The sequence below is a fragment of the Aquarana catesbeiana genome, linkage group LG04, assembly GCF_042186555.1.
Source record: "Aquarana catesbeiana isolate 2022-GZ linkage group LG04, ASM4218655v1, whole genome shotgun sequence".
Classification (NCBI taxonomy): Eukaryota; Metazoa; Chordata; class Amphibia; order Anura; family Ranidae; genus Aquarana; species Aquarana catesbeiana.
Window position 1 is genome coordinate 258895506 of NC_133327.1, and position 14592 is coordinate 258910097.

The window sequence follows — 14592 nt, forward strand, 5'->3', positions numbered from 1 at the left end:
CACCCGCGGAAGGCAAATCACGTACATGTACGTGATTTTGCCTGCCCGTGCCGCTTTGCCGACGTAAATCGGCGTTAGGCGGTCCTTAAGTGGTTAATTTAGGTTTACGTGAACCCAATGTTTAATATTTGAAATTTCATGATATTTACCTATATAAACCCTACTGTAAAACAATGAGCTTACTTTATAGATCCTTGTAAACTTACTTTATGTATCTTTATAATATTGTATACTCAAACTTCTTTTGACAAGGAAAAGTGGCACTGTGTTGTGCCAGAGAGGTCGAAATCTTTAGTGTTAGATAATCCAGAAAACGAGCAAGGACAGTTATAGTGTTACAAAAAAATGCATAATCCTAATGGCTATTTTTATTATGACCGGACTTCTGCAGTAGTTTCAAATCAAACACATAATTTATAAAACAAAGAAAAGAATGTTATCTTGAAAGCTCAGTTTGCAAGACACTGATGACAGATAATAAGCTTGAAGCGTCTGTATGCAAGTCATAGAAATAACTCCCATCTATAAGGCCCCTTTCACACTGGGGCGGTGGGGGCGTCGGCGGTACAACAGCGCTATTTTTAGCGCTGCTGTACTGTCGTTCTTGCAGCTGTATTCAGCCGCTAGTGGTGCGGTTTTAACCCCCGCTGGCGGCCGAAAAAGGGTTAAAATCACTCGTACAGCGAGGCTATAGCCGCGGTATAGCCTCGCTGTCCCATTGATTTCAATGGGCAGGAGCGGTGAAGGAGCGGTGAATACACCGCTCCTTCACCGCTCCAAAGAAGCGGTTTGCAGGACTTTTTTTCACCGTCCTGCCAGCGCACCGCTTCAGTGTGAAAGCCCTCGGGCTTTCACACTGAACAAACAGCGGAGGCTGTTTAGGGGCGGTTTGCAGGCGGTATTTTTAGCGCAATACCGCCTGCAAACCGCCCCAGTGTGAAAGGTGTCTTAAGCTGTACCACTGCTGTTCTAGACAAATGTGTTTCAGCTTATATTTTAATTATATGTTGTGATATGGGGGATCGCTAAGCTCAGCGCTAGATGCAATTTAGGGAGTCCACACCAGTCCAAACTGTGGATTTAAAGGCTTTCCAGCTCACTTTTATTAAACAAATGAAAAGAAAAGTCCACAGACAGCCGCCCATGCAGAGGATTGTAAACTTTAAGATATAACAGAAAATGCTGAGCCACCTAGCTCCTTCTTAGTAGCACCACTGAACTTGATAAAGGTCCCTCAGACGATCTCACCGAGCTCTTCTGGCTTGCTAGCTCACTCAGCCTGTAGTTACAGCTCCCTAATATATGGACCCACTCTTGGCCTCTCAATAGGAGGTTCTTTTGACACCTCAGGCTCTCTCAACTACCTCCCTCCTCCTCCATGCCCATTAACCAGCTAAACATAATGGGGGCAAGATATCAAAGCTTGACTGATGGAGGCTTCACCTCCCTGTAATTCTAAGACACAGGCTGGAATTGCCTGTGAATTGAACACTGTTATTGCCAAAAAATAAAAAATTGCTTGGTAACACAAATGGCTGATTAGCCAATCACATGGCAGCAACTCAATGCATTTAGGCATCTAGACGTGGTGAAGATGACTTGCTGGAGTACAAGCCGAGCATCTGAATGGGGAAGAAAGGGGATTTAAGCGACTTTGAATGTGGCATGGTTGTTGGTGCGAGACGGGCTGGTCTGGGTATTTCAAAAACTGATGATCTACTGGGATTTTCACGCGCAACCGTCTTTAGGGTTTACAGAGAATGGTCCAAAAAAGAAAAAATATCCAGCAAGCGGCAGTTGTGTGGATGAAAATGCCTTGTTGATGTCAGAGAACAACCAAGGTATGCAGAATACGCACAACACATCAAACCGGTGGTGTAATGGTGTGGGGGATATTTTCTTTTTTTATCATTTGGTTTTTTTATTATCATCATCATTGAAAAAATAGTATAATCAGCATAACAAAAAATCAGTACAATATAATTCACAGCGAATTCAAAATATGTGATCACAGTCTATTGGTTGTCTTATTACTGTGGTGAATAGCACTAACAATATAAAGAAATAAAGTATAAGTAATATAAACTCTTAACTTTGACTATATCCATTCAATTTCAAATAGTACACCTGCTTATTGTAAGATATGTTGAAGCCTCACTCCCCCTTCGACACCCCAAAGGGGAACACACTGTGTCCAAGGAGGGGTGAGGATTCTCCCTCTCATTATCCATTTTTTCTCTTAAAAACTTTTATTTGAGAGAAGAGAGCAGATTATTATTAACAATCCGTTATATCCAGCTCAAAGATTATTACGGAATTTATCAGGGGTATAATATAATGTTCCCATTATAATAGACATCCTGACCCTAGTATGAAACATTAGTATATAAACCTGAGAATTTCTATGTAACTTTAAGGAAAAAAAGACTAGGGGAGAAGAAAAAAAGATAAAGGAATAGTTCAGAAAAAGAGTATAGAATGCCTGTCTGTCCAATGTGAAACTCAAAAATCAGCGATTGGTGTTACTACCTATGTCCGGTATCAGAGAAATTCCCATAAACCGAGCCCAGGGTTCCCAAGTGGCTTCAAATTGTGTGGTCTTGTCCAATAAGGAACTAACCATTTTTTCTTGTTCCATTATCCATGAAATCTTCCTTTTCATGGACAATAGAGATACAGAAGACTTCTTCCATGCTTTGGCAATAGTCAATTTGGCTCCTGTCAATATAAACAGAATCAATTTACGGGTGATTTTAGAGACATGCGGCAAGAATCCATTCAGCAAGGCAATCGCTGGTGTTTGAGAGATAGCACAACCTGTAAACTTTCGTATGATGTGGAAGACCCTATTCCAAAATCCTCGGATTCTGGGACATTCCCACCATATGTGAATCATAGAACCTATTCCCTGACAGCCTCTAAAGCATAAGGGTGAAGTGGAAGGGAACATTACTGCCAATCTTGTGGGAACCAAGTACCATCTCGTGAATATTTTAACATTAGCTTCGATGAGTGAAGTATTATATAAACCTTTGATCGAATGAGAATAGTTCTCATTCCAGTCTTCCAGATCCCATTCAGTCTGAAGGTCTTTCTCCCAGGCCAACATGTATGGTAATTTTACGGAATTGGAAGCAAGTGAAGCATAGATCACAGAAATCCCTCCCTTCCGCTCCGTGCCTTGTGTACACCAACCTTCATATGCCGTAAATCTTGGAGGATTAGGTTTAGTTTTCCATAAAAAGTGAACAAAGCTTGAGATCTGGTAAAATCTAGACTTTTCTGTACAGGAAAGATCTAGTTCATCTATAAAATGTTTAAGGGGTAGTGGGCCTGTGCAAGAAAAAAATTGACCAATGCGGCACACCCCCTTGTCCCTCCACCACTTGAAGGCCTCAACATCCATGCCATGTTGGAATAGAGGATTTTGGAACAGATGAGCTAATGTTTGTATTTCCAAAACCAGGGAAGGGAGCTTCCTAAGGGAATCACACAAAGTAAGGGATTGTGAAAGGGTTGGTGACAGTATTGGAGGCCTGTTCCTGGGAGGACACCATAGTAAATATTCCATGGAGAATGTAGGAGCTGCTTGGCTTTCTATTAATATCCAATCTGGTCGCTCAGTTTTAAGGTATATAACGGACAATTGTGCTAATCGGGCTGCTTGATAGTACCATAGGAGGTTTGGAAAACCCAATCCACCTTGCTTAGGGAGATTAAATAAGTTACGGTTTGATAAACGTAAACCTGGGGGATATTTTCTTGGCACACTTTGGGCCCCTTAGTACCAATTGAGCATTGTTTAAAATGCCACAGCCAGGGGCGGATCCAGAGTCTAATCTCAGGAGGGGCACTGCCAAAATTGTGTTGTGTTTGGCGCTTCAATCATCATTGCACCATGGTTAAAATGGTGTCAGGATGATTGAAGTGCATTATTTCTATTATTACATTGTAATATAAAATGAAATAGTTCAACTCACCATAATGCAGAATTAGTGGGAGCCCTGAGCGTGTCACTTGCTACCGTCGCCTGCCACCAGATGGGGATTGTCAGTTGCTACATCGCCTGTTATCAGATGCAGTTTGTCACTTGCCAGTGACCGTGTCCCTGTTGTTCCAGAGTGAGGGCGGGCAGTGATAGATGATGCCATCTTTCTGCTGCTTGCACCTGCACAGTAATGGCAGTCTTCTTTAGGAAGCAGAAATGCGGTGAGGCAGGGGGCGATGAGAGACCGTGGTGTCTCCAGCTTTCATATTTAGGGGGGGCACATGGGTGGACAGGGACAAAAGTAGGGGGGACCCAACTATAAAATACAAATATATTATATATACACACACACACACACACACACACACACACACACACACGCGCACACACAAATACAGTGTCTTGAAAAAGTATTGGTGGTTGCAGCCAGGTGGAGGGGAGGACAGGGTGGGGTCAGCCAGGTGGAAGGGAGGACAAGGTGAGGGCAGCCAGGTGGAAGGGAGGACAGGGTGGGGGCAGCCAGGTGGAAGGGAGGACAGGGTGGGGGCAGCCAGGTGGAAGGGAGGACAGGGTGGGGGCAGCCAGGTGGAAGGGAGGACAGGGTGGGGGCAGCCAGGTGGAAGGGAGGACAGGGTGGGGGCAGCCAGGTGGAAGGGAGGACAGAGTGGGAGCAGCCAGGTGGAAGGGAGGACAGAGTGGGAGGAGCCAGTGATAAGGTCCTGTACCTCTATGGAACCCTGCATCCCGCCCCCCTCATCACCCCGCCTGGAGGTAAGTTCTTACCTAGGGGGATATATAGTAGTATCAGATCACTAGCACCTTCTCTCTGGCTCCCTCCACCCGACAGCCTCATGGTCCCTCTTCTCCTCTCATGGTCTTCCTCTCCCCTCCTCCCGTTTGGCATGTTGGGGGCTGCAGTGCACTCTCAAGGAATCGTCCTGGGCCTGCTGGTATCCAGGACTACATATCCCATAATCCTCTTGGTGCTAGTTTCCCAGCCATTGGCCCTAAATGTAGCCAACAGGAGTGGACATTGCTGGGTGAATGAGAGCTGCTCGGCTCAAGTGGAGTGGAAATGCCCCGCAGCTGCAGCTCTGCCTGTGTCCCTTCACAGAGCCTGTCAGTTTTGGCGCCACTGCCCTGTGCCCCGATGGGCGTCGGCATCAGCACAGCCTGCTCACTATTTTCTGGGGGGGGCAATTGACCCTTTGCCGATCCCCCCCCCCCCCTCGGATCCACCCCTGCGGCCAACCCGAGTATCATTGCTGTTGCTGACCATGTCGATCCCTTTATGACTACAGTGTACCCATCTTCTGATGGCTACTTCCAGAAGGATAATGCACCATGTGACAAAGCTCAAATCATCTCACCACTAGTTTCTTAAACAGGACAATGAGTTCACTGTACTCCAATGGCCTCCACAGTCACCAGATCTCAATCCATTAGAGCACCTTTGGGATGTGGTGGAATTGGAGATTTGCATCATGGATGTGCAGCCGACAAATCTGCAGCAACTGAGTGATGCTATCATGTCAATATGGACCAAAATCTGAGGAATGTTTCCAAAACCCTGATGGATGTTTGCCACAAAGGAAAAAAAAGGCAGTTCTGAAGGCAAAAGGAGGTCAAATCTAGTACTGGTGAGTTTATATTTTTATGACAATTTTAACAAATGTATTGATATTTATTTTACTCTGTATCCCAAAGGCAGTTTTTTTTTTTGTTTGTTTTTTTTTTTATTTTAACATGTGCCCAGCAGCAGAGGACATAAACCTCCTCCTGCCACTGTTTCCTTATAGACAGGCCGGGAAAGAGCTGGGTTATGTGTCGGCTATATATCAATTAGGAAAATAGATAGATTTTTTTTTTATAAAAATAATTAGTGTCATTATCCACATACAGAAGAAGAACGGATAATGTAAACTAAACCGGGTGCGTTTAGGATCACTTTAAGCTGGCCACATACTGGTATATTTTCGCACAAATGTTCCTACAAAAAAAAAACACATCGGTACATGCCAACAGAGACTTGACAAATGTTGTAAAAGTACTTCAAAATTAAGTTTGCTTTTAACATTTGGTTTTGGCATGAATTGATTATAAAAAACATACACTGTTAAAAAAAAATGGGTCTTAAGAGAAAGATTTTCCAACTTGCCCTTTCGAATATTCTAATCGTTGTGGTCTAAAATTAAAGTCGATTCAACCCCACTAACCATTAGAAAATTGAAGAAATGTTCCGAAAGCAAACATTTTCTAACAAAATTCTACTAGGGTATGGATGGCTTTGCTGTACAATTAGATCACCTTTATTGAGACGGACAACGAATCTCACAGATTCTGAAAAGAACCATGACTTTCTACAGTGTGTAGTCTAGCAAAGATTCAAAACAGGAGGAGGTCTTAGCATCAGTGATCACATTCTCCAATAAACATACAGGTTCTTACAGGGAGTTCATTGTGAATTCTGGACCATTAAAGGCACTGCATTTCCAAAATGAAATATGCATATAGAAGTTCTCACAGTTTATTTCTGAATGTTCTAATCTCCATTACAGAAAATGTAACAGCTTCAACAGATGTTTTGAATGCTTCCCCATGGGGTTGTGATTTAGATCTTCCCAGTGTGTTCATATTTTTACACTTTTCATACTGAAACATGTGTTATTTTTTTTTTTATAATAAGTGACACATCATAAACCTGCCTGAATGAGCATAAAACAACTGAAACTAGAGAGAGAGAGAAAGACAGAAGACCTTAACAAAGAGTTCAGGCATAATAAAAGACTTGTTAATCTTTCAGCTAAAAAGATAAAAGCTGATGCTTTTGCAGCAATAATGATACCCATACCTTACTATTATATAAAAGTCAAATTCTAATTAACCCATGGGGAATGGCTAGATTTTCTGTTGGGTTTTTATGTCAGCGTTCTGTGTTAAGGAGTTTTTTTCCTTCAATTTTCCATATTTTCACCCACAGCATCAAATGACCCTGAATAACTATAGTAGTTGAGAAAAATAAAAATCCCGTGATAGTGCCCTCTGAGCGCCCGCTGCGGCACACTCCGATTTCTGTGTCCTCTGGACACAGCTGATCACAGATCAGGGCAAAGAGCCAATTACAGCGGCTCTTTACTAAGTGATCAGCTGTGTCCAATCACAGCTGATCACAATGTAAACACACTTGCCATTATCAGCAATCCTTTCCTCGTGCTGTCACAGCATGAATAGAGGAGAGAGCCAGTAACCGACTAGTGTGAAAGGGGACATCTACACTGATCATCAGTGTCCTGTTTATCAGTTCAGCCCCAACTACGCTGCCTATCAGTACCAATCAGTGCCCATTAGTGATGCCAATTAGTGCCCACCAGTTACCACCAAAGGAAAGCTAAAAAAAATAATGATAAAAATTTCATATGGGTACAGTGTTGCATGGTGCGCAATTGTCATTCAATGTTCGACAGCGCTGAAAGCTAAAAATTGGCATGGGCAGGAAGGGAGTAAAGAGCCCAGTAGGCAAGTGGTTAAACTGGTTGTAAACCCTCTCATTTACCCAATGAAGTGAATAGCCTCAGATGGTACACAGAGATTAAACACATCCTCCTACATAAGTTTTACTTGTTTATCTGCAGTCTTCTCTTGTCTACAACCCTTCAAAAGTGCATAATAGTGATAAAATCCTTCTGCATCTGTGAGGAGTACAGAGGAGGGGGTGGAGAGCTGCAGTTAAAGCTCTTATACACTGTGTGAGAGCTGATTGGAAGAAAGTGACATGCCCCCCCTCCACATAGGCAAAGGAACAAATGTACATGCAGAGCTGTATTCTGAATAGACCAGCTGTGTGCTCATCTCCCTCCCCATCACAAATTTATCTCTTGTGTCGGTAAAACTTCTCAGACATGACGCATGCGGATTAACAGAGGAACGAAGCACTTGGGAGAAACGACACAACTTGGAGACAGACAAGTAAACACTACCGATATATGTACTTTGTTCAAATTTCATGACAGGGGTTTACAACCACTTTAGGGTGCAAACCTCTGTTAATTTCCATAATTACATACAAGCATTATTCTAAAAGAGGATAGTTAAAGAAGAGTCTCACTACTAATACAGTTGATCTTGCAAATCTACTGAGCAAATTGTCATTACTATATTCCTTGTTGTCTCAATCTCTTATTTAAAAGGGTTCTTTCTGCAATTCTTCTTTTGGATACCTTTGATGTTATTGTTATGATCTTAGAGCCCCATCTGAATATTAGTTTTGCATTCCAGTGCGTCACTGCATTCAAGTTAAAATTTGCTGTGTCATGCATTACCATGTGTTGCGTTTAAGGACAACTTCATCTTTGATAAAGATGTTCTTTAGTAATTTCCCCACAGCCCTGTGAGTGCAATCTACAAATTAACATACTTACCTTTAGCCCCAAATCCAGCAATGCTCTCTTGTACTGCCCTGTATGGCACCTCACAGCCTTTGCAAAACGAACCTCTGCCTGGCTTTTCTTCTCCCTGCATATGACCTCTATGGTCCCCATTCATTCCTATGATACTACTGAGTGGGAGCCAGGCAGGGCCGCACAGTGAAAATCAATAAATCTGGGCTGAAAGTAAGCATGTTACTAGGTAGGCTGCACTCAGAGCAGTGGGGAGCAATTTCAGGACAACTTTCCCAAAGGTAAAATATACATTGACACTAAAAACTGTGTTTATTGCAGATTATGAAGAATTCAAGTGAGAATGACACCATCATTTGGTTTTGCAATGGTTAGGCACTAATGGAAGTGGACTGGAAATTCTTGCCACTGGCGTCCCTGAGATATAAGAAACCAATATGTGATTCAACTTCACTGCAAACAACTAAAAAGGTAGAGATCTATTTTTAAAGGTAAACCAGGAACTCAGTTTCGATTTTCAATGTAGACCTCTGTGCATGGTTTAAACCACAGTTATTATGAAAAGCCATAGGCCAAATCCTTTGGAAAACTCTTACTTCATGATCTGCACTTTAAGGTTTATCACTTGAAATTTTTCATTATGTCATATGGTGGTAGTTTGCTGCCAGCGGACGTGTTTGGTTTGCTTATGTTGAGGAAAGCAGGAGGCATCCAGAAGTCTATGGCAAAGAAGGGAACACTTTGGTTCAAATTTAGCCTTTGCAAAATACCAGCTAAGCATCAAGTGATTGTTTGACAATGTTTTCTGTTCCACCATGGCTTGTGTACAAAGGCAGAACTGTGATGATGAACTGTGAAGACAGACAAAGTTGTCTTTACAAGAAGGGACAGAGAACTGGTGGGTAAAATAGCTCTGTAAACATCAATTTGAAGAGCTAAATATGGCAAAACACACAGGCAGGCCAGGAGTCCTGCCAACAGGACACCCAAACCATCCAATTGTTTATTTTTTTGTTCACATTTTGCATTTGACAAACACATACTTGTGCTAAATGCCAGATCTGAGGTTGTAATGCTGCCAAATGAGGACTAGGCCAGAAAAGACAGCCAAACTATTTTAGAACCCAGATTACCATCTCACCTTATTTATCTGAGCACTTCTGTGCTAAACTGGAAAAAAATATGCAAACATGAAAACAAGAATTTTATTAGGGTGTCTTCAGCGAAATGACACCCTATCAAAGAACACTAAAACAAGCTTCAAGTAAGAAAATGTGGTCAAACTGAAAAAAACAGAGAACTAAACACATCAGTGTCAAGTAACATTATGTAACATTATTACTATTCATGACTAGGGGATTAGGCAATACATTTTTACTTGACTAAAGCAGTTCACAGAGCAGGCTTTTTTCATAGAAATATAATGAAAATAAAAAAAAACTAAAATATATTGCTTCTTGCAGACGTGTTTTTTACAAGCTAAATTACACAGTGCTGAGCTTTATATACAGAAGATTTTTACCTGAGATTGGGAGGTGGATAATATACATGGGCAAAACTAGCAGCAGTTAGCCATATCCAACCCGGACCCGCTAGACCCCTTTAACAGTGATGGCCGTCCATTAGCGCCAAAGCACTGCTCATTTTGGCATAGGAGGAGAAATCTTCCAATGAGGATACTAGTTCTGGTGGCAGCCTCACTTCCTATTTTGCCTATGGGTCAGGACATGAAGGGAAATCTCCCCTTTGGGACAAAGATGGCATCAAAAATTGACAAATGCTATAATCCTCCCTTACTCTATCCAGCTGGCGCCAAGGTCCATTGCAAGCCTCCACAACACAGGGGGCAGTTAACCAGGAAGGAACATACAGTTGTGCTAATGTTTACATACCCTGGCAGAATTTATGATTTAGTGGCCATTTTTCAGAGAGTATAAACAACAAAAAACTTTTCTTTCACTCATAGTGAGTTTTTTGCTGAAACCATTTATTATCATTAAACTGTGTTTACCCTTTTTAAATCACAATGGCAACAGAAACTACCCAAATGACACTGATCAAAGGTTTCCATACCCTGGTGATTTTGGCCTGATAACATGCACACAAGTTGACACAGAGGGGTTTGAATGGCTATTAAAGGAAACCATCCTCACCTGTGATCTGTTTGCTTGTAATTAGTGTGGGTGTGTATATAAAAGGTCAATGTGTTTCTGAACTCCTGACAGACCCTTGCATCTGTTATCCAGTGCTGCACTGATGTTTCTGGATTCTGAGTCATGGGGAAAGCAAAAAAATTGTCAAAGGATCTGCGGGAAAAGGTAGTTGAACTGTATAAAACAGGAAAGGGATATAAAAAGATATCCAAGGAATTGAGAATGCCAAACTCTAATCAAGAAGTGGAAAATGAGGGGTTCTGTTGAAACTAAACCACGGTCAGGTAGACCAACTAAGATTTCAGCCACAACTGCCAGGAATATTGTTTGAGATGCAAAGAAAAACTCACAAATAACTTCAGGTGAAATACAGGACACTCTTTGAAAACATGTGGTGTGGCTGTTTCAAGATGCACAATAAGGAGGCACTTGAAGAAAGATCGGCTGCATGGTTGAGTCACCAGAAGAAAGCCATTACTACGTAAATGCCAAAGTATCCCGCTTACAATATGCCAAACAGCACAGAGACAAGCCTCAAACCTTCTGGCACTAAGTCATTTGGAGTGATGAGAACAAAATTGCGCTTTTTGCCCACAACCATAAAGGCTACATTTGGAGAGGAGTCAACAAGGCCTATGATGAAAGGTACACCATTACTACTGTGAAACACAGAGGTGGATCGCTGATGTTTTGGGAATGTGTGCGCTACAAAGGCACAGGAAATTTGGTCAAAATTGATGGCAAGATGAATGCAGTATGTTATAAAAAAATACTGGAGGAACATTTGCATTCATCAGCCAGGAAGCTGCGCATGGGACATACTTGGACATTCCAACATGACAATGATCCAAAACACAAGGCCAATCAACCTGTCATTGGCTACAGCAGAATAATAATAGTGAAGGATCTGGAGTGGCCATCTTAGTCTCCTGACCTCAATATCATTGAGCCACTCTGGGGAGATCTCAAAACGTGCAGTTCATGCAAGACAGCCCAAGAATTTACAGGAACTGCAGTCATCTTTACCATCTGAGAAGATAAAGAGCCTTATCCACAAATACCACAAAAGACTTCAAGCTGTTATTGATGATAAAGGGGGCAATACACAGTATTAAGAACCAGAGTATGTAAACTTTTCATCAGGGTCATTTGGGTAGCTTCTGTTGCCATTATGGTTTAAAAAGAGTAAACAGTTGATTGATAATAAATGGCTTCAGCCAAACACCAACCAGGAGTGAAATAAAAGTTTTTGTGTTATCTTTCATATTCTCTGAAAAATGGCCAAGAAATCAAATTCTGCCAGGGTATGTAAACTTATGAGCACAACTGTATGTTGCCACTACAACACATTTTGGAGGAGTGGCCTCCTTTGTCAAGTCACGCTCACTCTGCAACCAATGTGTAATCTATAGAGAAAACCCAACTCGTCCCCCCACCATTTCTGCTTCCACGGTTCAAGCTGATCAGCGTGAAGCTTCCCGTTTCCTCTGAAGCACAGCCATCCATCAGACTTTCCCCACCAGCAATCCGGAACGTGTGTGGAGCCAGAGGGTCGCATGAGAACTGCCAGGATTGTACATCCCATGATGAGCATGACTTTCACTTCTATCTTGTAAGTACTTTTAATCTTGTGCAATAAATGTTTTTACCTTATTACTACACTCAGAGTGGCGCCTCCCCTTCCCTGTTTCTTTACATGTCTTACAGAGTCTCTGGACACACTCTGAAGAGGACTGCCTCTTTTTAAAACTCTGTTCCCTTTGGACCAGTTCATGTCCAATTTATGGCTTTTAGGACTATGTTGCTATTCCAGCAAATGTACAACATTGTATTTTAAGGGCATTACCTCCTGGGGCACCAGATCCCCAATTCACCATATCTCTTTCTAGATTTCCTACAATGACGGGTGTGTAATATTGCACCTGGCCACCAAATCACGGCTGATAGATCGTGCCATACTGTAGGGTGCACCCACATCCATTATGTATTAGACCCTTTTCACGCTGGGGCCATGGCCACGTTAGCGCTAAAGTGTTGCTCACTTTAGCGCTGTTTAAGCGGCGCTTTTCGGCTGCTAGCGGGGTGCTTTTAACCCCAAAGAAGGGGTTAAAAACTCCTGATGAAGCGCTGCCTATTCATTCCAATGAACTAAATACAGCACTCCCAACCCGCCCCAAAGATGCTGCTTGCAGGACTTTTTGGAACATCTCGCAACTACACCGCCCCAGTGTGAAAAGTCACACTTGAATGAATGTGAGGCGGTTTTCAGGTGCTTAGCAGAGGCTATTCCCAGTGCTAAAGCGCCTCAAAACCGCCCCAGTGTAAAAGGGGTCTTAGACTTAAAATATATTTGAATATGTTCAAAAGGGGAAGGAATGCCAATTAAATCAAAGTATTAATTTCCAAGTCCTCATTTAATCCTTCCAGGGAGAGTGTATAGGGGTAAATATCCACAATGTCTCGCGGGCACAGTCTGGAAATACCTCTCCTCCTCTGGAACAGACATGGATATAGCCTCAATACCGAATAGCTCCCGGCCTTTCGTACTGGGTATAGTGTTTGTTTGCACTAAAAATTAATTTTAATGCATTTTTTTCTGAAAATATGCATTTGGTAAACAGTTGTGCAAATATCGTGTAACATAAAAAAATGCAACTGTGTCAATTTTATTCTACAGGACCTCTGCTTTCAGAAAATATATAACGGTTTGGGCGTTTAAAGTAATTTTCAGCAAAAAAAACCCCCAAAAAACTAGATATTAACGTGTGCGAAAAAATGTAAAACATTTCCCTGGTAGAAAGTAGTTAACCAATTAAGGGTAAACAAAAAAATAAAAAATAGAGTATATAATCTTCATTTCTATACCTTCATTTTACTGGCAAATTATAATTCTAAGCTCATGAAGTATGTTTGCTAACAGTACATAAAATATGCTTCTTACTTACCTCCAAGTAGGGAAAGTCTTTGATCACAAAACACGTTTTTGTTCCGCTAACAAAAAAATCTGTGAAAAGAAAAGGTATATTACGAATGGTGCACAAGGTTTCATCAATTTAAATACTGTGCTAAATAATGTAGACTAGAACTAAAAGCAAAACATCTGTGTCCCAATGGGAAGATGTCCCTTCACTTCTTGTCTCATAGCCAAAACAGGAATTGGGGGGGGGGGGGGATGGAGTGAGGGAATCTCTGGTTGGCACCAGAATGTGTCCCCATTGGAAGAATGTGTCCCCTTACTGTGCTGGGGACAACCCAAAATTTGTGATTTTCTTCCACTTTCAACGATAAGGTAAACATGACAAATAGTGAAGATGACTCTCCCATACAGGACCACAGATCCCAATAAAAACATAACAGGTGTTCTAATTCGTCTCCACTGTTTCCAAAACTAAAAAAAGGTTTTGCCTTTAGTTGTACTTTAACTGAACACACAAATGAAACCAAGCAGGTGGTAAAATGTTAGACATTGTGGAAAAGTGCTTCCACTTCTTTATAGTAGAGAGAAGGTTACCCCCCCCCCCCCCCCCCCCGGTTCTACATCTTTGAATAAGATTTCCCTGAGACTATTAATAAGGTGGGCTCTTCTATGCACTTTAGGAAAGTAAAAATTTGCATAAGCACTACTGGAGGGCCCCAGGGCAGAGCTACAGTGCTCCGTTAGGGCCAAAACATACCTTTGCTATATGTCACATTACCACAATGTACAATATGTGCGTTAGCTTGCTGCAGTGCCAACATTCTTTTTCTCATTCCACCCCAACACAGCTTAGTCACACATGCATTGCAACACACCACAAGGCACAACTTACTACAGTGGACTGTTGTGTGAAAAAAATTGCTGTATGTCTGTTTTCATGGTCATTCTTGTGCATTGGCAACCTATCCAAAATGAACAGGCTGCACAAACACTATGCATGTTAACATCTGATACAACGAATGTTAACACAAGAGACAAAGAATAAACAGGTCTGAATGGGCCGTTAAAGTTTTACTATTTAAATTCAAGCTATTATGTACTATTATTTACAACAAAACAAGTTAATTCAGCATACAT

At 41.8% G+C, this 14592-nt stretch overlaps 1 protein-coding gene across 4 annotated transcripts in view; it reads right to left on the reverse strand.

Moving 5' to 3' along the window:
* Positions 1-14592, reverse strand: part of LPP (LIM domain containing preferred translocation partner in lipoma) — a 582414-nt gene that overhangs the window by 413433 nt on the left and 154389 nt on the right. For all 4 annotated transcript variants that reach the window (XM_073626412.1, XM_073626410.1, XM_073626413.1 and 1 more), the window contains one exon: positions 13484-13542. The gene's annotated coding sequence lies outside the window, so the exon portion shown is untranslated. The remainder of the gene's footprint in view (positions 1-13483; positions 13543-14592) is intronic.